Source organism: Carcharodon carcharias, chromosome X (genome assembly GCF_017639515.1).
Source record: "Carcharodon carcharias isolate sCarCar2 chromosome X, sCarCar2.pri, whole genome shotgun sequence".
In the NCBI taxonomy this organism is placed as follows: domain Eukaryota; kingdom Metazoa; phylum Chordata; class Chondrichthyes; order Lamniformes; family Lamnidae; genus Carcharodon; species Carcharodon carcharias.
The window spans coordinates 22,209,654-22,234,968 of record NC_054507.1 but is presented as its reverse complement, the minus strand read 5'-3'; the positions used below and the strand labels follow the sequence as shown (position 1 = coordinate 22,234,968).

The 25,315-nt window shown below is 38.8% G+C and overlaps 1 protein-coding gene across 2 annotated transcripts in view; it reads left to right on the top strand.

Annotated features, from left to right (window-relative positions):
- Positions 1–25,315, top strand: part of spats2 (spermatogenesis associated serine rich 2) — a 110,104-nt gene that overhangs the window by 21,878 nt on the left and 62,911 nt on the right. The window lies entirely within an intron of this gene.

Genomic DNA, 25,315 nt, shown 5'->3' with positions numbered 1-25,315 from the left:
CTCAGGGGATAGTCAATCTGTGCAATTCTTTACCACAGAGGGCTGTAGAGGCTGGGTTATTAAGTATATTCAAGGCTGAGATAGACAGATTTTTAATCAGTAAGGGAATCAAGGTTTATGGGGAAAAGCAGGAAAGTGGAGTTGAGGATTATCAGATCAGCCCTGGTCTCATTGAATGGTGGAGCAGACTCAATGGGCCGAATGTCCTACTTCTGCTCCTACATCTTATGGTCTTAAATTTGAAGGGTAACCCATTTCAATGTTAAATCAAAATGTGGTGCATGTCTAGCTGCTTATTTTTAGTTCCTATAAATGATGGTTTTTGGTGTTGTGTAATTAAACACTACTGTGATTCAGTTTTAATTCTACAAAAATTAGAATTGGTGTATTTTGGCATTAAAATGGAGCAGCCATGCTTTTGCACCTGCAGACTCAACTATTTTAATGCTCTCCTAGCCAGACTCTGATTTTTGCTGTCCACAATCTTGAACTCATTCAAAGCTCTGCCTATATCCTAACATGCAACAGGTCCTGTTCGGACATCACCTCTGTATTTGCTGACCTATGTTAGCTCCCAGTTCACCAAAGCCTTGATTTTAAAATTCTCTTCCTTGGGTTGAAATCCCTCCATGTCCTCACGCCATCTTATCTCTGTAACTTCCTTCCCACCCTACAACACTTCAAGAACTGTGTTCTTCTAACTCTGTTCTCTTTTTCACCACTCTCACTTTCTTTGCTCCAACATTGATGGCTGTGTCTTCAACCATCGAATACCCCTCCTAAACCTCTCCACCTCTCTTCTCCTTTATGACACTCCTCAAAATCAACCTCTTTGACTTTGTCACCTGTCCTAATTTTAAAAATTTAATAATTTAATTGACATAGAAATTGGAGTGAGTTTAAAATACATAAAATGTTCTTGTTAAATGATTCAGATGTATTACTATTTATTCCACCAGTTTTAAATTGTCAACCTATTTCATCTTGTGATCACACCTGACGCATAAACTATGTAACTCGGCGTTATCTGAGCTCTCTTCAGCACTAATTAGTCTCAGTTTCCATACCCCTCTAATTTATGATTTGGTATCTTTGGACAAACGAGCTTATCTTGACTTTTCAGCAGTTGAATGTTCAACACTTCCTGTTAGAATAAAAATTATCATCAAACCTCACTTAAAAATTTGTGATCCACTTTGTTTTCCCATATAAAATTCTAATGAAATTGATTGCATCAAAACTGCTCAAGGACTCTTGGATTGTTTGAACTCTAGGAATTTGATTGTTAGACTTTGAACTGACCTCTAAGTCCTGTCTTAAAATCATTGAAAACTACTCCAGGCACATTCACTGATATTTGCTTTCAATCAGAACAGTATTGTCACTAGAATTTCAGTAAAGTGCAATAGTGAGGGTGTAGCTTTTCATAATACGTTGGGGGGAAATGAAACTTTTATCTAATAGACTTAATATTAATAATTTAAAATATTTAGATATGTGAGGCTCCATTTGTGGGAAGCAGGCTGCTGGTTATTTAGGTATTGGTAAATAAAGGTTGTCTTTGTGAGGCTCCATTTGTGGGAAGCGGGCTGCTGGTTATTTAGGTATTGGTAAATAAAGGTTGTCTTTGTGAGGCTCCATTTGTGGGAAGTGGGCTGCTGGTTATTTAGGTATTGGTAAATAAAGGTTGTCTTTGTGGGTACAATGTGAATGATACATAAATTTATGTAACATTCAGCAAACTAATCCAATTTCTATTAGCCATCGTGTATTGAGATAGTCCAGAGGAAATTTGGAAAACCACAGGGCTTGAATACAACGGCAGGTCAGGATTGCCATTGTTTATTAAGGTGTGAATTTCAGCTTGATTCCTTCAAAAAGTTGCTTAACCTTTTTAAACAGGGAAGTATTTTTAACAATTGAACATCTTCTCTTCAATTGTTACAGCATAGAGGCCACGTAGACATTTTGAATAAATCCAACTCCATTGAGGTTTAGGGCTTCCTATGGTATTGCATCTACGATCTTTCCGCTAGAAAGATGCACCCCGTTATCATTATCCTGTTTACCAAGGAACAAGGGGTAGGGTGCTTTAGAATGTGCTATGGATGTGAAAGGCGCTGTTCCTTTCTTTTAAGTTTTGTAGTGAATAGGGCTTTTGGAGCTACAAATTCAGAACAGTCAAATGCCTCAACAAAAAACCTTGAAAATGTGATCTTTTTGCAATGGCTCAAGTATACAAGCAGTACACCTTTATTTAGATGTGGATGTCTGAATTTATCTGAGGTTTTGCCAAACTTCTTAATAAAAATGTGCTTGTTCCAAGATCATAGTCTTTTCAATTTAAAAAAAAATGTTTTTCTGTGTTCGTTTGAGTGAGACCTCAATACAGGCTTGGAAACAAAATCAATATTTCAACCCAAATTGGTGTACAGGAAAACCACAAAGAATTGTAAGGAATGTGTACCCTGCATGCCAAACCATCTTGACACTTGCTGCCGCAGTTTGTATGGCATAGAGGTACAATAGTGGCTGTTAAAAATATCACCGTTCGCTCTGAAAAAGGGAAATGACAGACCACAGCTATAATCTACACGCAATATGGTGTGTCATTTCTGGACACACAGTGGTCAGGGTGGGGAGGGGGGAGTGGAGGAGGCACATTAAATACAGAATTCTCAGAATTTTAACTGTTGTTGAGGCAAGTATTAGATGGGAAAGGGGTTCACAGCATTGGGGATTAAGCTCCTTTTTTTGGGATATCCTATGCCAACATGGCCAGGGTAATGATAACATTCAGTATGCAATAGTTAGCCCATCTGAGTGAGTTATTGTATGGCCTGAAAAGTGGGGTCATTGAACAGTAATAGTTCTAGACTGTTCACAAAGTGCAGCAATCCTCTAGTCAAGAATGATTTTGATAAATGGGTTGCAAAGCCAACTTCAGTGAGAATAAACCTTGCTTTTGAACACTTTCTAAATAATTTGAATACAGTAAGATTCTCAACTTTTCCCGAGTTGATTCTTTTAACACTTTGTGGTGATTTTACCTCTTCCTTTAGGGAGTAGGACTGATCATGTTTCAAAATTGATGAATGGGTTCACTAATGTGTACTACATGGGTACACACAAAGTTGAATCCATATGCAGGCTAGGCATAACCACAGTAATTGCATTTTGTCACGCAAACATGCTTTATGCCAAATAGTGATTTTTTTTTTATCCACCAACTGGAAACCCTAATTGAACTTCTAAAAGCAGACTTTTTTTAAAAACTGAGACGAAGTGTGACTTGAGCTTGCAGTCAAAGATAGCTACTCAATTTGCATCACTGTATTTTCCACATTCCAATCCAGTGAGATGAGGACACCATCTCTGCAAAGACCCATCAAGGACAGCGAACTCGGGAGAATATGAATGAGCCATTTATCCTGTCCCCATTAGCAAGGTAATCGTGCGATATTCAGCAGAGGATTCCCAGACATGTGCTCATCAAGCTACAATGGGAATATGCTTTAAACCCAATCACTTGAACAATGGGATCCTGGCTGAGAGAGGGGGATTCCCAGACATGAACTGATTAAGTTACAAGGGGAAATGCACTAGTAACGACCATGTTTGAATCGCTGGGTGATGGTCATGTGACGGGCCCACCCTTTGCATGTTTCCTCTCTACAGTAAGAGGGCAAGCAGCTGAGATGCTGATGAGGGAAGACCTGAGTGGAGTCCCTCCTTCCTCTCTCTGCAACCCAACCTACAAGCCTTTGAATCCCATTTGCTGACTGTGACTATTCAGGGGCGCCCTGCTGCAGACAGACTCCTTGAAGAAAATCAATCCCGCACTATTGTCTCGAAGAGAACAGCCGAAGTAGCTGTCTACATCTTTAAATCGTCACAATGCCAGAAGCATCGGGATCACCGAGGGGAAAGTCGCAAGATCACCAAATTCAGCCTGAAGCCAGCCAAGTCACAAATCAAAACAGACATATACCCCTTTCATTTCTTTGGACTCTACAGTTCGGTTAACCTATCCTTCCCTACTCTAATGTATGTGTGTGGAAGTCGGAGCGTATTTTATTTTTTACTTGGATGTAGCTGAGTATAATAAAGCTCACCTCTTTATTAAAACTCGAAAACCTGTCTGGTTCTTTTAATATCTTAAACAGTTAAACGCTCAATGAATTGACAAGTATATCCTTTTCAAACAAGCCTGTTGTGGTCAAACGAGGAGAGGGAAAAGAGGTGAGCCATCTAACCCCTCATCACCTGATCATGACGATGTATATTTATAATTTCATATAGCATTCTCATCAGAATCAGAAGGTCGTGGGTTCAAGCCCTGAGACTTGAGCATCTTATCTATGCTGGGAATGCTGCACTGTTGGTGCTGGCATTTTTCAGATGAGACTTCAAATCTAGGCCATGTCTGTCCTTTCAGGTAAACGAATAAGATCTTAACAGTATTTGAAGAGCAGGGAAGTTCTCCCAGTGTCCCAGATCACATTTGTCCTCCAGCAAACGCCTAAAACAGATGGTCTGGTCATTTATTTCATTTGTGGTCTATCTGCTGAGTGCAAATTTTCTACATTTTCTGTGTTACATCAGTGATTATACTTCAAAAGCACTTAGTTGGCTGTAAAGTGCTTTGGGATCTCCTGAGGTTATAGAAGAGGCTATATAAAAATGCAAGTTTTGTACAGTGCACACTGTTATATGCGTTCCTTAGTTGCTTCCCTAATGATGGGACAAGTTCTTCTATAATGTATTAATAGTTTTGTTTCAGGAATGGGAAAACTGGGAAAGGTTTCAAATGATTATCCAGTGAAAGTTTTGGGGACAATTGAAATATGTATGTTTTTAATTTTGCTCCATCTTGTACACTGGTCTGTCCTCTTAAATATCTTCCAATGCAGTAGTTTGAGTTTCTTCAGGACATGAGGCATTTCTAGGGTTGGGCACAAGCTGTTATACAAAAGAGTGAAAATAAAAATGAAAAATGCTGATATACAAAGCAGGTCAGTCGGCATCTAAAAGGTAAAAGGCATTTTTTTGTTGTTCTCATAAAACTGTCAACCTGTCTTTTTTCTTTTAATAGATCTTGGCTGACCTGTTATGTATTAGCATTCCTAAATTTTTTGATTTCCATCACTTGCAGAGGTCTTTTGATCTTCACAGGAGAGCAAATTCTGCCTAAGAAATTTCTCTGTGGATTTTCCCATTTAACTTCTACAACATTGAATTATGTTTTTTAGGGCAAGCTTCTTTGGTGATGTGGCTAGTGCTTGGCTATCTTAGTTGCAGTTTTTTGACAAAATTATGTTACTGTATTCTACAGGTTACTCTTCAAAGCAAATGACCACCATATTCAAAACAATAAATGTAGTAACAATGAAAGTGTGAGTTCCTCTAGTTTCCAGTTTCCTTTTCCTCTTGCTTAGATTTTACTACGATTTTCAGCTTCCCCCATTTTACTTGGGGTCGCAGCAATGCTGGTTGATTACCCTTCACTTATCACCTCTTGTCATCACCCATTCTTCTTCCAACCTACTAGATGATCAGGCTGGTCTCTCAACTGTCTTGTAGATTCTTCCTCTCAGTTTCAGTGGTACTTTTCTACACATAATACTCCACCACTTATTCCAACCAGAGCTAATCTGTTGCTTAATTTCTAGTCCCATGCTTCCATCTTCAGCCACAACTGACCCCAGGTACTTGAAGCTACTCACTTTCTCCAGGTCTTCGCCCATTAACTGCACACCTTCACTCTGATCCTCTTCTGTGGGTTTAAACTGACAGCCCATAAATTGGATCCTTTGATCTACTGACCTTCTGTCTTCCAGTGCTTTGCTCTACTTCTCCAAATACTCAGTCATGTTCTCATCATCGTGAATTTCACTATTTGGTAATAAAGCTAGCAATGCAGTACTCAGGATAGTTCTGACTGTAGCAAAATAAATGTTAAAACTATTCTTTGGAGTGGATGCCTCTTTGTGTAAATCATGTTTTAATCATTTTGATTCTCTAGTTAATTGATGCACAATTTGCTGTCCAATTGTAGAAGCTAAAATAAAAATGTTGTTAAAAGATTAGGATTATTCTAATTTAAAATTGGCTTCCTCAATTAAGGATTAACAGGTTCCAGATACTACAAAAATAGCAAAACACTGGTTACAAAGGAACAGCTGGAGATGGTGTGTCTTGGAGATACAATGACTAACAAAAAGGGTGTCAGCAGGCTGCTTTCAGAGTGAATTGTCTGGAATTACTGTCAGATACACTTATTTCTTTTTGAGTGACTGTTGGTTCCTGACTGAAGTGTTGATTTAAATTTCAGGTGCCCAGCCAAATGCAGGAGCTTACTCATTTCCACCAGCATTAAAGGCTTTTCTTAATTTTGGACTGCATACTGTCCTTTACAAATATGCTCAAAAGGTCCAGCCAGCCACCTCTTTTAATATTTAACCGATACAGTTTTTGATCTTGACCATACAATTGGGGAAAAAGCGCCGAGCAGAAAGCAGATCCTTTCACTCCAAACACGGGAGGGCATTGGAGAATTGCTGCGGAGTTTTCTAGCAAACAGCTCCAGCAAGGTTGTGAATGTATTTTTGAGCCCTTTAGTGATGCAGATAAATTGTTTCTAACCCACATGCTTTTAAGATGCTTTCAACCTCTAAAACCCAGTAGTTAGTTTTCAGAAAAGGTGCCACAAAGCCTCCCATTAGTTTTAAGCCTCTCGAATGATTCAGGTTTTGTTGGCATAAGTTTGCAATTCAACAGAGACTGGATTGTTCCAAAAGGGAGAACTTGCTATCACTAAGAATTTAGTCTCATTCTGGTTCAGAAATTCTGTGCATTTTTTTTAATGAAACATTGCCTATGAGAATAGCTTTGAAGTGGTGAAGCTTGTGTAAGGAGAGGCAATGAGATGGTTTGAAAATAAAATCTAGGCAAACTTGTAGGTTTGTGTGTGATGCATGGCATTCTTTCAAAGGATCCTCCTGATTTGTTTCATCCTGTAGAGCAATGTGGTAACAAATGATCAAGTTATTTTAAAACGTGGGAGCAAGTGGGTTACCCTGTGTTATTTAAGCTTGTAGACTAGATATTAAGCATATGACAACTTTCACATGCATGAATTATTGAAATCCTTGTTCACTTAACATTTGTAGGTGGCATGTATCTTCCAAAATTTTATTGGGCATACATGTTTCCAAAAAAAAAATTAGAATGTATGGTTGTAAAATGGAGCATAGAAATACAAACGGTTTATAACTAATTTAAATTGGAGGCTTTGCATGGACTGAGAGCCAATTTATGTTGGAGAGGACTGGTGTAATGTACGAGAAGGCCTCAGTGTGGAATAGGATACAGGCAGAGTTTTGGATGAGCTCAAGTTTATAAAGCATAGAGGCTATGAAGCTTGGCAGGAGTGTTTTGATATTCTGCAGTCTCCTTGACACCTTTTGGATTCTTCAGCCATTAGGGTTTCATTGGTCCCTCATAGTTGCCTTTATTAATCTATATAATGTCTGGCCAGCAAAACTAATTCTGGTCATTATGCCTGAGAGATTATTATTAAATTACTCAAGATGCAGATTGATTGGTTAATGGAAATTAATTCTGTTGTGTTATTGGAAATATCTCAAAGGCGGGTGTGCAGTTCACAAGGCAATTGCAACAGTAATTTAAGGTGAAAGAAAGAGACTTGGCCACCTACAAAAACCATGGGCAGGATCCCGCCCACCGCCGGGATTATCTGTTCCCGCCAAAAGTCAATCGACTTTTGAATGGGCCACTGAATCTCCTGAAGTAGATCCTGCCACGATGGAGCAGGAAAATCCTGGCCTGTGGGTTGTTCCTAAGGGGATGGGCACCACGTTAGAGATCAGTTGAAAATATTGCCATTCTTGATTACTTGGACATTTCTTTCAGCTCTCCCCTACACCCCTTGCTCACAATTATTTCCCCTTCTTCACTTGAAGGAACTGATTCATGTGAAGATTATCCTGGATAGGTGTCTGCCATCTCAAACCAGTAAAAACAAAAGAGCCTATGGGCAGATTCTTGCTAACTCTTTTGCTAGAGGACGTAGACATAGAATAGGAATACTGAGGAGGAAGGGAATAACTTATAAAATAGATTATGAAATGAGCTTTTGTGACTGACACCTGTAGCAATATTCTATCTCTCCTCTTAACCTTGAGGTTTCAACTTGATTTTATTTGGTTCTAGGCGCCTTTTGTTTATGCATAAAAATGAACACCTGTGCAGAAAATACAGTGGTAGCTTGACCTTCATAACTGCTTGCTTTGGGTGGAGGAGAAAATGTTTTAAATAATTCTACATACATTTGCCAAGTGGCTCAGATGGTTGAAATTTGACATTACAGCTAGTATTTTGTATTCTGATCAAGCAGCCGATTGGTAAACAATCTCATAACACAATTGCTATACACTTGTTTTTTTTATAGCTGTGAAATGTGGCGAGCAACAACAATATCCCTGATCATGTCCATTAGGGGTTTTGATACTTGGAAACTTTGATACTTTCAAGAGTATTTAAAAGTTTTATTTTTAAGTGTATTTAATTGGTGATTTTTCACTTGTGTATAGCGCACACAGCGACCATTAGCTGTCTGATTAGGATTGAAGGTTTAAACATATTGAGGGCTTGACATCGACAAAACCAAAAAGCAGAATTCCAGATCTACAACATACTATGGGAGAGAAATCTATGAATGAAATAGTAATTGATCTTTGAATCGAGACATATTTGCCACATCCACTGACACCTGTGGTAAGCTGGAGCAGAATAGAACAAGTATACCATCTGAGAATAAAAATTAAGCCTTTTTTGCTTCAACAGAAGTATTAATGGCTTGTCAGGGAGGGAAATGTGGACGTGGCATGTAGTTTCCAAAAATAATTGGCCTGTGGAATGCATTTCCTTAAAGGAAAAGAAAAAAGGTCAAAGTTTGAACAAACTGCAGAAGCTGCTAAATACCACATTAACTTGAGTAGAAGAAGATTTCTAAAGATCGCCTCTTTTTAGAATGTAATCATGTAGAATGACTTATCTTTGGACTAATTTGATGTCATTTATAGACTGTTGCTGTGCTATTATATTTGGTTATTGCAGTCTTCAACCATCTGTAATCCTAATCCCTTTAGTGTAGTTAATATTGGTCAATATTTAACAATGTCTAATGATTTGTGTTATTTAAGCACAAGATAAATCTGTAAATCGTGTATTAGCACAACTTTCTTTTGTTAGTTCCTGGACAGTTCATTTGTAAGTTAAATACATTTTTGCAGTTATGTTAGAGCTTCAGAAATCCTATGAGAATAAGTGGACATGGCAATACTGCAATGTTGCATCTTTTTATCTGCAGTATTCAAAATGTTCTGTGTATTGGGGTATTGGATATCATTAAACGTTCTTGTATATTAAAAGTTTGTACAATATAAGTAAGACTTACCTTTATTACCTACTTAGAGAAAACATGCCATATTTTCAATTTAGAAACTGTATTATTGAGACAGGAGAGTGGAAGCGAGTGGCTTTGAGGTCAAATCTTGAATAATTCAATTGTTCTACAGATTAATTCAAGACATCACTTTAATAATCTTTCATATGCTTCAACTGGTAAAATTGCTTGCTAATCTGGCAAAGTGCCTGGAAAAGATGTATACTTGTTTTTGGGAAGAGGGCAAAGGTTAATTCAGAATGCTGCATTGGACTACTACTTGATCAGTCTGTGATAAAATATCCGTTCATCAATCAAAGCAGCTTAAGAGTAACTATTGCTGGTCTGCAGCTAAGTAAACACCCTTGTGTACAACAGTGATGTAATTCAGGGCAAAGAAGGATTTCAAAAATATTTGCATATTTTTTGCAGAAATTAGGTTCTTTTCAAAAGATAAGCTTAGCTTTTTGCGAATTTGTTTATTAATCTGTTTTAATCACCTCCACACTTGAAAGTAAAAGGTGTGTTCAATGATTTAAACATGTCTGTACCTTTTTTAAGTCTCCTGTATTGACCTATGCAAGAGCTTTCCCAATGCCACCCAAGTTCAGGAGAGTAAGAATTAATTACTGAATGAAAAGAGTTAGCAATGTGAATAAAATGCAAACCTCCTTTTACTTTTAGAAGCTGTATTTTCATTTTGGGTAAGATTTTCTTAAGTGGATGCTTGAAGCTTAGAAAGATGCATTCTTCATGATGTGATGAAGGAAGTAAGACAATCCAACAGCAAGTTGCTGCCTGCAATTTTTCCACATCACTTGATAATGTGGTTGGGGACTAGCTATGGGTGTGCATTTGGGAGGTGGTATGGGGAAAGAAATTATCATTTTATATAGGAATAAGTTTGCCTGACATTTCAGTTACTTCAGTGAATTTAATTGGGGAAAATTATTATTTTCCAGTATCTGTACCACAGTTTTAGTCTCCTTCCTCCAGCACAAGAAGATCTTGGCGGTGGGGGTGTGGTGATGGTGGAAGAAACATACCGGAAAGAAGTGCTGTTGATCAAAGAAAATAATTGCTGTGTGATTTTTAGTTTTAAATATGAATTTCCAGTGTCGTTCAGCTGAATACTGCCTGAAATTTGGCTGTACCTTGGATTTCTTTACTTAATCATTGTGAACCTTTTCCTCGCTCCATTGCTTTGTCACATGGGTACATTTTTTCTCTGAGTTAAGTTAAGCAAATCCTTTTATTAAAAAATTAGAAACCAGTCATATAACACAATAATAGTCCTTAACTTTACATACAGAGGAAAACATACTCAGTTTCCTGATTAGATATCAGACAAGTTTATTGCACCGAGGTTGTAGTGGTAACCCATTTGGCTGCGGGGTTTAACTTGTTTTTCATGGTGGAAGATACCCTTGGAGATATAATCCCAGGATGTGTGACCAGTTTCAAGGGAACACCCAAGTAGACTTCCTGCTCTTATTCTTGTTATCTTGAGAACAACCCACAATTCTTGATTTCTTGAATTTCTTTACAAACTAAAATACTTCTGATACAGTGTAAATGCCTTGGCAGTTTCTGGGCCATTGAGACTATTAAAATATACCAAAGAAGGTATCCAGTCAGGAGTGAACAGTGAGGGATGTGAAAGAAAGATGTTTTGGAGATTTTCTTATTTTGTTTTATGGACCAGAAAAGTGAGATTGTGTATTTTGTAGTGGAAATCGAATTGATGAACTAATTTCAGCATCCTTTTGTGCTTTTCCTTTAATAAACTAATTTATTGGCATCAGGAAGAACGTCTCTCTTAGATGCCTAGTTAACCACTCCATTAAAATGAGTCATCTCACCTGATAAGTATTTAGCAGGCACCAGGGAAGCTATCCAAAGCTGATGATTTTAATGTGACTTGGGAATTAATAACTGACTCTACAACTTTCAGTAATCTGGAGAGTTGAATTTAAGCTTGAAGGAGTTTGGGGAAGTCAGTCTAACAGAAAAACCACTCATTCACACAAGGGTTACATGCAGATTTAGAAAAAAATTATGAAAGCTATTGGTTTAGTAAGGCAGTTCCTGCACAGTTGCCTTCTTTCTGTCTTTGAAAATCCGTTTATCACCCCATCTTAACTAGTGCACCAAGAGATATCCTCCTTTCCCGTTATTGAGATATTTGACCCAAGGTAAAGAAGGCATTTTTTCTAAATAAATACTTCTAAGATTCAGAAATGCTGAATGTGGAATACTGCATTGAAGCTGAAGGAGATTCATATCTCTAATTTGCCTCTCTGCTGAGCTATTACCTTCAGGTGTAGGTCAACTACTCTAAAATCTTTCTCCCCATCAGTGGTATCTGGAACCCTAGTGCAAGGATTTGCAGTTGAGCATAAAGGTATATCAATGGATCCCAAGATAAGCACCAGATTTTCTCGCTACCTCATCTTCATTTGCTAATTCAGGGGAAGATATACTTGCAATTTTAGCTCAAGATGTTTTATTGAGGAATACATATGTCCAGTGTATAACATAGCAAATAAAACACACCTATACAGTTTGTTAGAAACTTCGTTCATGCTAATCTATTAAAGCTTAATAACCTAGGAAGACAAAGTGCCTGACAGAAAACACCTATGGATCCTGAAGAAAATGGGGAAAGAAATAGTGAAGATGCTAGAAATTATATTTCGGGATTCTGTTGAGAAAGTTGTGTGCCGGAGAATTGGATTCTGGCCAATGTAATATATAGTACTAAATATATAGTGCCAAAAAGGAAGAGACACTAACCTGGGTAATTGCAGACAGTTGGTGTAATATCTGTGGCACAAGAAATTTGGGAATCATTAAAATAAAATGGCAAAATATTTAAATGGAAGCAGCCAGCTTGGATTTCAGAAAGAGAGATTGTGCTTAACAAACCTAGTAGAGTTCATTGAGGAGGTGACAGTTATGGTGAAGGAAAGGAGATGCAGTGGATGTGATGTACAGATTACACTGAGAAGCAATCAGTGACCATCTGAAGTGGCCTAAAATTTGAAATTCCTGGAAGAAAGGGGAAATGCTGTATTTTAAAAGTCCTTTGTAACAGCTTTGATTAAATATGCAACTATTGTATCGCTGTTAGATTATTGACTTGGCCATTGTTAAATTTATTTGATGTTTTAAACCTAAAAACCTGTCTGACATAATGCTGTACTGCATTTGAAGACAAAACTGAGAACTTAAGCTAGCCCAATGCCTAGTAGACATTACCAAACAGGGTCTGCCATTATTTTCCTGGGTGTTTAAAGCCAAGATCCTCAAAGGCTGGCTTTCATGTGTGAGAATAATCTGATATACAAGAGCTGAAATAATTTAGGGTATGATGGTTATACAGGGTTCAATCATAATGGCGCATCTCCTAACATATTGTTCTCAAGTTTCATGTATGAAGAATAACCATTTGTGTAAGAGATCCGAGGACTGCTAGTGACCATGGGATTTTTGTTAAAGAAACGCCTACCTGACCTGTGCCGCTTGGGTTTTTAAATGCCAGCATTACTGCTGTAGTAGGAACAATATGTAGACATTTGTTGCACGTTCAGTTTCAAAACGGTTCATACTGAGAGTTATCTTTCTGAATGGAAGTGAACTGAATAGCCAGTTAATCTGTTTACATTGGGCAAGAATAGCATGAGAACTATTTTCTCCTCTTCAAATAGTACCATGGGATCTTTTGACACTTAAGTTGAACAGGCAGACAAGGTCTTGGTTTAACATCCCATTGGAAAGATAGCACCTCTATCAGCACTGCACTGGAATTATCAACTATGCGTTCAACATCTGGTGTAACTTCAAGTTATACAAATTCCATTTTTTAAAGACACATACTCTACGCTTATTTAGTCTTACTAGTTAATATTTTAAAGTTGGAAGATATTAAAAGCTAAAATTCAATTTAGGATTAATTGTTTAAAACATTTTATTTTAAACAAAATCCTCATACTGATAAGGGATTTGAAAGTAGCTGTTCTCTGAAACGTTGACTAAATCCAAGTCCAAATTCGCCAAGTTCAAACCCTCACAAATGGAATTTTTTGTTTAGTTTATCTTTTAATCCATCCTTTCTGAATCCTCTCGGAATAAAATATTGTTATTATCTCCATGGGGAAACCATGAACCAAAATAACTGAATTTACCAAACTACCCCCAAGTAAATAAATCACCAACAAAGTTTTGCTTCTCATAACTTTTATTTGAATATGAATCACAACCAATGCAAATTAAACATCAGTTAACAGGCAAACGATACTTCAAATAAAATGGTAAATTTCACTTTAAATAGTTGATACAACAACGATGCGTCTTAGAAGACCACAAGCATTTGCATCACTCCCTGCAGAATTTTGGCACTACGTACAGTTCCAAAGCTCTTTAACTCGGCCTCTGCTGTGTAGAACCTTTCACTTTCCCACTCCAATCAATTTGGCCCTTAAGTCACGTTCAGCGGCAGCCTTATTCTATCTGAGACGTTTGTCACCAGAATGGCGCACTCCTGCAGAACCGCCTTAGCTACACATTCCCCAGAGACACTCTTATCCCTTCCCTTTAATAAACCCAGTTAAATGGTCTGGTAGGCTCTGTCAAAATTGAAGCAGCAGCGGTAAAATTGTCTAATTTGCAATCCCTGCTCCAACCCCGTCTTCAGGTTTTGTCCTGTTTAACTGTATTACACGTATACAACTCTTTGTAAATGTGCCTTCTCTGTTCTCCCTGCTGCTGCAGCTCTCTTTTGTTCTTAGCAGCAGCTTCTTTGTTTGTCTTCTGTGTCTGGCCACATGGCTTTTTGTATCCTAACTTTCTTCCTGCTGGTACTGCTTCCAGGTCAAGGATCACATGGAACAGTATTTCTTACTATTCAAGAAAATTAGAATTAATCCCTTTACAATTGATGCAAACTCTTAAAAGTCCTTTTCAAATATGTTTAAAAACAATTACAGATTCCCTAGATATTTTAAAGAAATTACAAATTTTCCTTACTGTACTGCTTCTGGGTCAAAGGTTGCCACAATGCTTAGCACTGTTCATGCTGCATCAAATCATCAGACAAGTCAACCAATTTGTGGATGAATGTCCATTTTTAAAATGGGCGTATTACAAATCTGAAAATGTGTATTTTGGGGAGAGGAGGAATTAGTGAGAATCAATATTGTTAGTTATGCAGAAAGTATCTGAAATTTACTGAATAAAAGTTTTCTAATTTTCAGGCTTCCACAAGCATTAGTGACTAGGAATATAGCCCACGGCATTTGGAAGGATGAGAGGTGACCTTGTTGAAACATAAAATTCTTAAGGGTCGTAACAGGGTAGATATTGAGAGGCTATTTCCCCTGGCTGGAGAGTCTAAAACACAGGGTCACAGTCATAGAATAAGAGATTGACCATTTAGGACTGAGATGAGAAGAATTTTGTTCACTTAGTGATGTGTATTTTTGGAATTCTCTATTCTAGAAAGCTCTGGATGCCTTTGAGTACATTCAGTATAAAGGTTGATTGATTATTGGACACTAAGTGAGTCATGGCTATGGGGATAGTGTGAAACTTGACTTAGAAGATCAGCCATGATCTTATTGAATGGCGGAGCAGGCTTGACATGGCCTACTCCAGCTCCTATTTGTTTTGCTTCTGTCGCATTGGTCACAGTGAGTCAGTTGATATGCTATTAAGACTGGATTTGCAGTTGTGACTTATCGTACTGACGTGTATGCATACCTTTCATCAGAACCCTGACTCTGATGAAAAGTCATCGACCTGAGACGTTAACTCTATTTCTCTCTCCACTAATGCTGCCAGACCTGCTGAGTATTTCCAACGTTTTCTGTTTTTATTTTGGAAGGACTTAAATGTTCATGTGTTCAGCATTACTGTGAGCAACAAGAGTTTTTCCAGAATTCATTTCACTAAGTTTGATAAATTGATTGTGTTGCTTAAGCATGTCATGTTTGGGATTTCCTTTGCTACAAAAGATCAGTTGTGTGTTTTATATGGAGTTGAGTAAATTAAGGAAGGCGTTATAGAGTAGGACTTGGTAACTTATCAATACTTAGCCCTAGGTCAAATGCTGGGTGCTGCTTATTAAACAGGCTATTTGTTAGCTCTGATGTCTCCATTTTATGTTTATGTAATGGAAAGACATTGAAAGTTTTAGATTGGTGGAAAGACAAGGGAAGCACATATACTTGATCACAATGTCCTGTAGGGTTTTTGCAAATGTTCCCCTACATTGTATAAGATCACTAAAAGCTAGTGCACAGCTACAAAAAGGCTAATGGAATATTGGCCTTTATTTCAAGGACGCTGGATTGTGAAAGGGAGTAAGTTATGCTTCAGTTGTATAGCGTCTTGGTCGGATCCCATCTGGATCAACAATGTGTTCAGTGTTGGGTACCAAATCTCAGGAGGAGGATATATTGGCCTTGGAGGGGGTGCAGCACAGATCCTGCAGAATGAAAGCGCCGTTCAGAGAGTTAAATTATGTGGACAGGTTGTATAAACTCGGCTTTTATTCCATGGGAATTTGAAAGGTTAGATACAGAGAAACTATATCCTCTGGTGGGAGAATCCAGAACAAGAGGGCTCAATCTTTAAATTAGACCCACTTCACTTAAGAGCGAAAGCAGGAAGCTCTTTTTCACAAAAGGTTTGTGGAAATCCAGAACTCACTGCCCCAGGTACAGATCAGCAATGATTTAATGTAATGGCAAAACAGGCTCAAGGGGTTAAATGGCTGACTCCTTTTCCAGTGTTTCTGGAACACCTCAGAACAGGTGGTATTGGTTATCCTGGTTGCTAGGCGGATGCTTCTATTGCTAACGTTGGGTGTGTTATTTTTAGCCTTGTCTCTAAACAGCTGGGGAATTTTGATAATGGGATAAAGGTCACTTATAAAAGTTCATTTTGTTTGCTGTATTTGAAAAGGGAGGTGACTATTGACAGTGTGCATCAGAACAGTTCATTATAGACGTCACACAGTGATTTTGTAGAGACGCTGATGATGTTTCATGATAATGTGATTATCAGTCATTTATCTGGATATGCAGTGTTCTTTGACCAACTCTGATACAATTCTTTTGTATCATAACTTACAATCATATTTTGGGGAGAGACCATGATCATTGAGTTTCCATGCCACAGTACAGTATTGTGTTTGAAATGGAATGGGTGGTCACTGGTTCCCTCTTCTTCACACACACCAATTTTCATTTCTACCCTCCGTCCCTGTCTTGAAGTTGTGGGTTATGGATGTTTTTGTGTCATTAGGATTTCAAACCAGAAAACTTCTAACATTTACTTAGGAAAATACTTGGTGCCTGGCAAGTGGAATTGCCCCATGAGCTAAGGCTTTCACTTGATGGATTTCACCTTTATGCTACAGCCACATAGTGGACAGCAGGAATCAGTTAGGAAATAATTGGGCAGTCTGTTCTTGACATTGCCAGCGTATTCATGGAAAAGACCAGTTGAATGAGAGTAAGGTTGAGTAAGTATATGACAGTGCTAATAACTTGTAATCCTAGTATAACCTTTCGTGGTAACACTAATTAGGAAAGTTCAGTTACCGTCTGTTCAAACTGCTTGCAAAGAATATTTTTAATGTTTTATTAAGTGTTTTTGTTATAAGACATAGGAGCAGAAATTAGGCCCTTCGGCCCATCGAGTCTGCTCCGCCATTCAATCATGGCTGATAAGTTTCTCAACCCCATTCTCCCGCCTTCTCCCCATAACCTTTGATCCCCTTACCAATCAAGAACCTATCTATCTCGGTCTTAAATACACTCAATGACCTGGCCTCCACAGCCTTCTGTGGCAATGAGTTCCATAGATTCACCACTCTCTGGTATGTAATGGTGACTGGAAATGCCATTTGGATTTTTATCTTAAGATCAAATTGGGTTGGTTTGTTTTTGCACAAGCCTTTTTTCAAACTTTCAGAGCCATGGAAGTTGTGGAAAATGCACAATAATGTGTATTTCAATTGCTAGTAGGCTTGTGTTTGTAGTTTGTTCAAAGGAAAGATCCAGATTCTAAAGCACACCAGTGAATAACCAAACATTTGTGGTCAGAATGATGAGCCCATACAATGCCTTTCCTTTGGCACAAGGCGTTGCAATATCCTTGTTGGAAATGTGACAACAGTCTTAAGTACAAGTATTTGAGGCAGGCCAAACAGGAACTAAAGTGCACACTATAATGTGAAATTTGGAATACGTCCAGAGTCTGTTCTGAAACACTTACAAAATGCAGAGAGTTACCATATAAAACTTCCACAGTGCTGTTCAGAATGGCTTGCTCTAGAGCTACCAGAAAAGCAGGCAACTGTTTCTTTAGAAAAAATAAGTTTGAATGTGCAGGTTTTGGTAATAAAGGAGACTTTTGAATTTAATCATTTTGTATTTTATCTTGGTAGAAGGTAGAGAAACACAAGTATCTTTTTTTTATTTTTGACATTTGCACTATGCTCCTCCCATTAAATATTTCTACTGGCAGAGGATTCTTTTTGCTCTAAACTTGGCGGAAGGCTGTGTGTATTCAATAACTTGTAATCCTCATTACATCCTTTGATTGTCCCTTTTCTGTCTGTATTCTGTTAACTCAATGTGCAGACCTGTCTAGAGAAATATGAGGGTTCATCTCCATGACATTGTTCAGCATAACAGAATAAAGATGATTTTGTTTCATTGGTGCTAAGGTCATTTGCCCTATCTTTGTTCAACCACCCAGAAAGTTCCTAAAGTCCCTCTCATTTCAACATTTTTTCCAAAAAAGATTCCAGAGCTTTTGGCTTAGCTATTTTTCCTGGAAGCCTGTTCCATGCATCTGTTACCCTTTGTGTGAATAGTAATTTCTTGAGACCAATTCTAAATTTACGTTTTCACTAGCTTGAATCTATGTTACCTTATCTTATGGTTTAACTTGAAGTTTATTTTTATTTCCTTAACCATCTTGTGTAGCTCTAAGATTAGCTGCCTGCTTTCAGATTGAAAAACCCAAGTTTCTGCAGTCTTCCCCTATAATTTACCAAATATAAGATGCAGCACATGTTTTTATTGTATAAGCATTGGGTGTTATAAATGTTAGAGTGGCCTCTGGCTACAGCAAGGACTGATGTCTTTCGAATTTGACCGTAGTGATTTTTTAGAAATGCAGTAATTTGGAGAAATTGGAGAGTTCTGTCTCCTGACACTCTGTTACAAAGCTGATGCCCTGCATTCTAGGCAAATAATGAGCTGTAACCTCCAAGCTTCCCAGCTCTGGATTTGGAGGGTACACCCAAGATGACCTGGGGAATTCCTCTGGGAAGTTCCAAGGTAAGGGTTTGCATGGCAATTGCCCAGAGATGCACACTTCCTCTAGATAATTGCACTGCGCTGGGAACTATCTGAAGATGCAGTTGAAATTGCAAACTTTAGATGGTTGCACCAGGGTTGTACCAAGAGTTACCCAGAAAAAGTTAGAATTAAAACCTCTTCTAACTTCTGGGTAAATATTGTAACGACCCAGACCAATTCCACCCCGCAACCCCCCCCATGGAACTCCCCCCTACAGCCCCAACTCCCCCCCATGAGATTCCCCTACCCCTGACGAACCACCACCCCCCATGGGATTCCCCCCACCCACATGGGACTGCTCACCCGACAATCCCCCTGCCCCGGCCCAACTCTTAACCCCCCAACCTGATGCCGCCGCCCCCAGCCCCAGTGTCCGACCCACACTCCCTGAAATTCCAAATTCCAAACACCCCCCCCCCCCCCCCCCCCCCCCCCCCCCGGCCCACTGCACCCCCACCCGAAGTCCGACCCCCTCCCCTAGTCTTTACAGCTAGCGCCATAAAAAAAGGGGCATGTCCTCCTTCAGTTTGATGATGCTGGACTTCGGAGACAGCTGTGCTGCCTGGGTCTCACCTGGGCTGAGTTGAAGGTCAGGTGTGACAAGCACGGAAGAAATTTGGCGTAGGTAAGTGGGCACAGAGTGGCAATTCGATGCTGATCGCCAATCTGAGGAAGCTACGGCTCATTGTGTTGCTACAGACCTGAAACTCTGGTGGTTCTCTACATGCCACTGGGGGTTAACTGCTTTTGTTGAGTAAGTCTCTATCTGCAGCAGGGATTAACATTTCATAGTGAATTGCCTGATTAGTCAGGTAGATTTCCAACAATTAAAATCATTAACCCATCTGAATAGTGTTAAGAACTAGAGATCATTTTAAGTAAGTTATATTTGTATGTGTGGGTATTAAGAACAAGATATAGCTTTAAATTTAATTTATGTTTTTTTAATTTCTGTGTTCAGATAGGTGAAACCTGGGTTTAGTTTCAGTTTAGAGTTTCGTGAAATGGAGCCAGCAAGCCTGGAGGCCTGTTCGTATACGTGCATTTTTAGTGAAGTTTTAGGACTATTAGCGGCAAATTTTCTCCCCATCGGGGCGGCTGAGTGGGCGCGGGCGAGCGTGCATCTGATCTCCGTCCACAATCGGCCTTGTGCTGCCATTTTACGTGGACGGGCCAATTAAGGCCCGCCCAGCGTGACGCACACCCAGAAGCGCTGAGCGCGCCCTGTGTGGGTGGGGGGAGGAGGCTGAGTCAGGGCTTACACTCTTTTGCGCATGTACGCAAAAGAGCACAGAAATCTCCCTGAAGCACGGAGCTGCCTCAGGGAGATTAGTTTGATTGTGAAAAATTTAAATAAAGAAAAAAATATTCAGACATGAACTGGGGCATGTCAATGAATTTTAATAAAATTTTTTATTCAATTTATAAATACTTCATGAAACCTCATGGACAGGCAGCCCAGACAACCAGCTTAATTAGATTATTAACTGCCTTAATAGGCCTTTGACAGTTCGGCGGGCATGCAGCCAACTCTGATGTGTGCCCGCCGAACTGAAGATCTGAATGCCTCACGGTGATGTCGGGACGCATGGCCAACGTCACCGCGTATCATTTTACGTGTCGACGAGCAGGGCCCGCCCCCGCATGCTGACCAGAAGATTCAGGCCTTAAAGTGAGGAGACGGGTTACCAAGGGGTTAGTCATTTAGGGAAGTTAGAACAAAAAAAAATTGGAAAAAACTGTTGTTGTCTAGCAACAGGGGATCAGAGAGAGACCCACAGAGATACAGGGAGAGACAAGAAAAGCAGCTTTTAGTTTCATTTGGTGTGTATGTACCACAGAGTGAAGATAGTAAAGGTCTAAGACTCTCTCCAGCTGGAAATAATGCCAGGCTGTTAAGGAATGCAAATGTATTGCTCTAAAGTTAAAGTAATAGTGAATTTAGAGTGAGTTTTCGGGCTATCTCAAGGTAGATACCAATTGTGGAAGGACATCAAGTGAATGTTCAGAAGTCTACTGGAAAAGAAACCTCTTTGCAACTGAACCAGCTCTAGACTTGGTTTGGAAACAGTGGTGGTACTTTACTGGAGTGTTGGGTCTATAAGGATATTTCTAGGATAAGAGGGATAACTTGAGTTTGAATAATTTTTTCTTAGTGTCTGTGTTGAAATCTTTCCAACCTTTTTTGTTGTCCAGTGTAATATAGTTCATGTTTCTTGTTTAGTAAATGTTTTATCCTTTTGTTTAAAAAGTCAACAGCACACTCATGTGAATCTGTTTCAGTAAGTACCCTCCACAGTTTTTTAAAAAAAAAAATATGGTCTACCAAGCCAGGTCCCATTCTGGGATCTGACTTGTCTAGTACTAACATCAGCACAATCGTGCATTTCTACTATATGCATGCGGGATCATCTCAGTTGAGTTCCTGGGGATTTTTCCATTCCGCTCAGAAGAACGGAGGGTGCATACCAAATTGGGGATGCAGGCGTGAGGGTTGGGAATTTTGCAAACTTAGAATAGAGGGAGGCTGCAGAGGGATTTGAAGATAGAGATTCCAGAGTTGTTGCTCTGTGCGATATATCTAATGGCGTTCACTTATTCCAAAATTTTCCACTTTTTCTGGGGTTCATCATTTTTTCATTCCCATCTTCTAGCTACTACTTGACCTCCTGTTGACAGTTTTAATTGGGTGCAAGGTCTGCCCCTGTTGTTTCACCATCTCGCAGCTCCACTGTAACTTTATAGAGCATTTTAACTTGTACTAAGGAATGTGGATACAGTGCATAATACATTACTTTACAATAGTGTGTGGAGTGAAGAAAGTTATCCTTCCACTGGACTATGTAGATATTACGTTCAATGGTGAACTCTTCCTAAGTGATTTCCTAAAGAGACAAGATAGTCAGATAATGCTTTCAAGAAGAGAAATGTGCCTTTAGGGTTACATATATCTAACAAGTAGAATGGAAAAACTTGCATGTGTGTCCAATGTTATTCAACCCTGAACATTTGCATTCACATTTATACTCTCTAGAGGACGTGAATCTGATCCCAATAAAAAAAAATGCCACAGTGTTTCATATAGATCAGATTTTCTGTATTTGTACATAATCAAGTAATGCTCAGTCTATTTTATAATCAAATATTTGTCTGGCACCTTATTGAAGTAATTGATTAATATAGTATTAATTGGCAATATTTTCAGGATATTGATAACTGAAACATATGAAATTGTTAAGGGGCTTGATGGGGTAAATGCTGAGGAAATGTTGCCTCTGGCTGGGGAATCTAAAACACGGGGTCACAGTCTCAGAATAAGGGGTCAGCCATTTGGAACTGCAATGAGGAGAAATTTCTGCACTAAAAGCTGCTCCCCTTGTTTCCTTTTTCAATAAGTGCAATACCCAATTTTAGTAATAAATTTTCATAACTTGGGGCTGAGCCCTGAATTGAATTCTCTGGAAGCTACACCCTCAACCCATGAAAGCAGTTGCACTTGCAGATAGAAAAATTGTACGCAATATTCCAACTGTAGCTGTACTAATGAGTCAGACAAGGTTAAAATACCCTGTTTTTTGCAATCAAAACGTCTTTGAGGTGCATCCATAGTACACTTACTCTTGAATGGCCACACATTCTGTGGACACTTTCAGTGAATGATTGATCATCATAACCAAACCTTTTTGCTTTTCCATATTTTGCATTTCACCCAAAACCCAAATTTGCTAGTCCACTTCCAAGTGGCATCAACTCAACGAGAATATGCCTTTAGTAGTATGCATTAATTTTTTGTTTCTACATCACAATCTATTTTATTGTGGATCCTTTTCAGTGATGATGCTCTTCCCTTACTTAGTTGTCTGACCAGGTAACAGTGAATGAAGAGATGAGGTATTCCTTAGAGTACACATGGATTTTCAGAAAACATTTCATACATTTCTGCACCTAATACTCTTAAAGATGAACAGGCTTTTTTCCTGTCCCTCATCTGTTTGTTATTGCTAAAGCTAGTTTTGAACACAGTTATTCTATTATTCATTCCATGTACATTTATATTTAAAATCAATGCAGATATTTTCCGAAAAACCAAATGTATGTGTCCACTGAGAATGCTGTGCCTCCTAACTTAAGTTACATTCTCAAATTATTTCGATGGGTCAATAAAGTATGGCTCGTTTCCGAAACCATACTTTGGGCTACAGTGCACTTCAGATGAAAATTAATAGCATCTTGTAAAACGTCATTTGAGTATTTTTCGCATTACTGGTCTGTGACTCTTGATTTATGTCTTCATTTTTCTTGGTTCTGAATATCTGGATTACATGGGCCACTGGTTTAGTACATGTTGTATATTTATGGAGCTACTAAATACATAAAGCATGCCCTCACCAACCTCTTCACATATTCTTGAGTACGGAGTCTCATCTCACCCAACTACACTTAATGCTTCAGATTTATATTCACGTGTGATGTCACAAGTTATAAACTTCAGAACCATTTTGTTGTGGATAAATTCTAAAGCAACTCACGCAGGAGCCAAAACATGATGCAGGAAGGTCGACATAATATGGAGCTTCCACCAACTTCTCTCGTCCTGCTCTGCCTGCTCTCTCCCTCCCTCCCTCCCTTTCTCCCTCTCTCCAGCCTCACTATGTGCTGCATTCAATTTATGAATGCATTTTTGAAGATTGAATCATAAACATCCCTGTTAATATTGGTAGATCAATGGTTACCATGTTCATATGACATCCTTCTGTTGACTATTTATCCACAGGTGTTTATCTGTTGATGATAAATGGGTTACCGTATCCACTAAGATAACAGAAAAATGTCATGTGAATGAGCAGAGATCTGCAAAAAGAACCATTGAATTACTATCAAGTACCTGGAACAGATACTCTGAGCCCATTCCTTCTGATACCATCCACTGCATCATTGATATAGAAATTGAATAGGATGGGTGTCAGTGGACAGACTTGCCTCACTGTTTTGAGATGATAGGTTCAGTAAGTCTTCTATCTTGTCATCAACGGATCTTGGAACTGGCTTACACACCCCAGATAAAATCCAAAATTTAACCAAAGTCTTACAGTAATTAATGAAAGCAATATAATTGGGTTTCTTCTAAGCTATATGATGCTGCACAATCTCCTATAAAGTGAGACTTATGTTGGTGGGTTCTTCTATTTTCACCTCGTTCAGGTATTATTATGGATAGAAACAACTGTAATCTTGAGGAGAAAACGGTGGAATTTGTGTCTCAAACAGGATTCCATTCAGCCTTGGAAGAGGTAGCATCCAGGCAGATGGTGGTCCCTGGCACTCAGACCACTCACTTCCTCCCTTCCCCTCCTTGCCTACGGCAGCTTTTAAGAATTTGGTATGGTACTGTGAGGTATACAAATGCCTAAAAGGGGGAGATAACTGCATAGAGAAAAATAAATTGGCCGCTCCAAGCTGAACGACTACACTCCCAACTATCCTACTGCTCTGGGCAATGATTAATAATGTTAAAAAAAAAATTTCTTTAGCAAAATGTTCACATTAACTGGTGTGCTCTGTACTTTGCATCACTGCAAGTAACTTTTCCTATGTACTTGTCCAATGTCTGTGCTGTAACTTGATTTTCTAGTATGGTGTAGGATTATTGTGTTCAAAGATCATGACCTTGCGTTCTCTATTATACTGAGGATTACTATACAATACTATACTATACAATGTGTTCTATTCAAATTTAAAGCTGTACATTTAGATTTTACATTAAGATATGCATGTTATAATGCTTATTCTATCAGAGAGGCACTTGTATGTTGGCTCTTCTGCAAAGCTAAAAGTGTGTTGTTGGCCACATTAAAAGAAACACATGAATAGCACCAATCAAAAACTCAAGTCATATGAGTGTTGTATTTTTAATTAATGAACTAGATAAATTTTTCCATGTGGCAACTTGTTTCTTGGGTTATAAGATTGTAAGACACTGTTCTCAATTGTTTTCAAGATTATCTTGGCTGAGATGTGGCCCTTTTTTAATAAATCTAAAGTTTACAATAAAACTTCTCTAAGTAACCAAATAGCAAAGGACCTCTTACTGGGCATTCACTGTGATGAGTTGCGTTCTCCATTTTAATGGAACTTCAGTCACAACTAGGAATAATTTGCTGGGGAGAATGTATGTAGAAAACAGCTTGACTAGATGTCAAAGCTTTTGAGAAGTACCAGTAGTGCTTGAAAGCTATCCAGGCATGACTGCTAATGTGGGGTCAGTCCTGTAAACAGTGATCTGCCCAATAATGAAAGGCCTTCACACCAGAGTTCATGAGGCTCAAACAAGGGCACCAAAAGGAACTCAAGAAGCTGCCCCTTTTGCCAAACTCAGCAGTTGATTCACTTGATCATCCAATGCTGCACAGGTGCTGGAGTTCTCATTGCATTGGAATCATTTTTAAGGTGAAGTATGTTTCAAAATCCT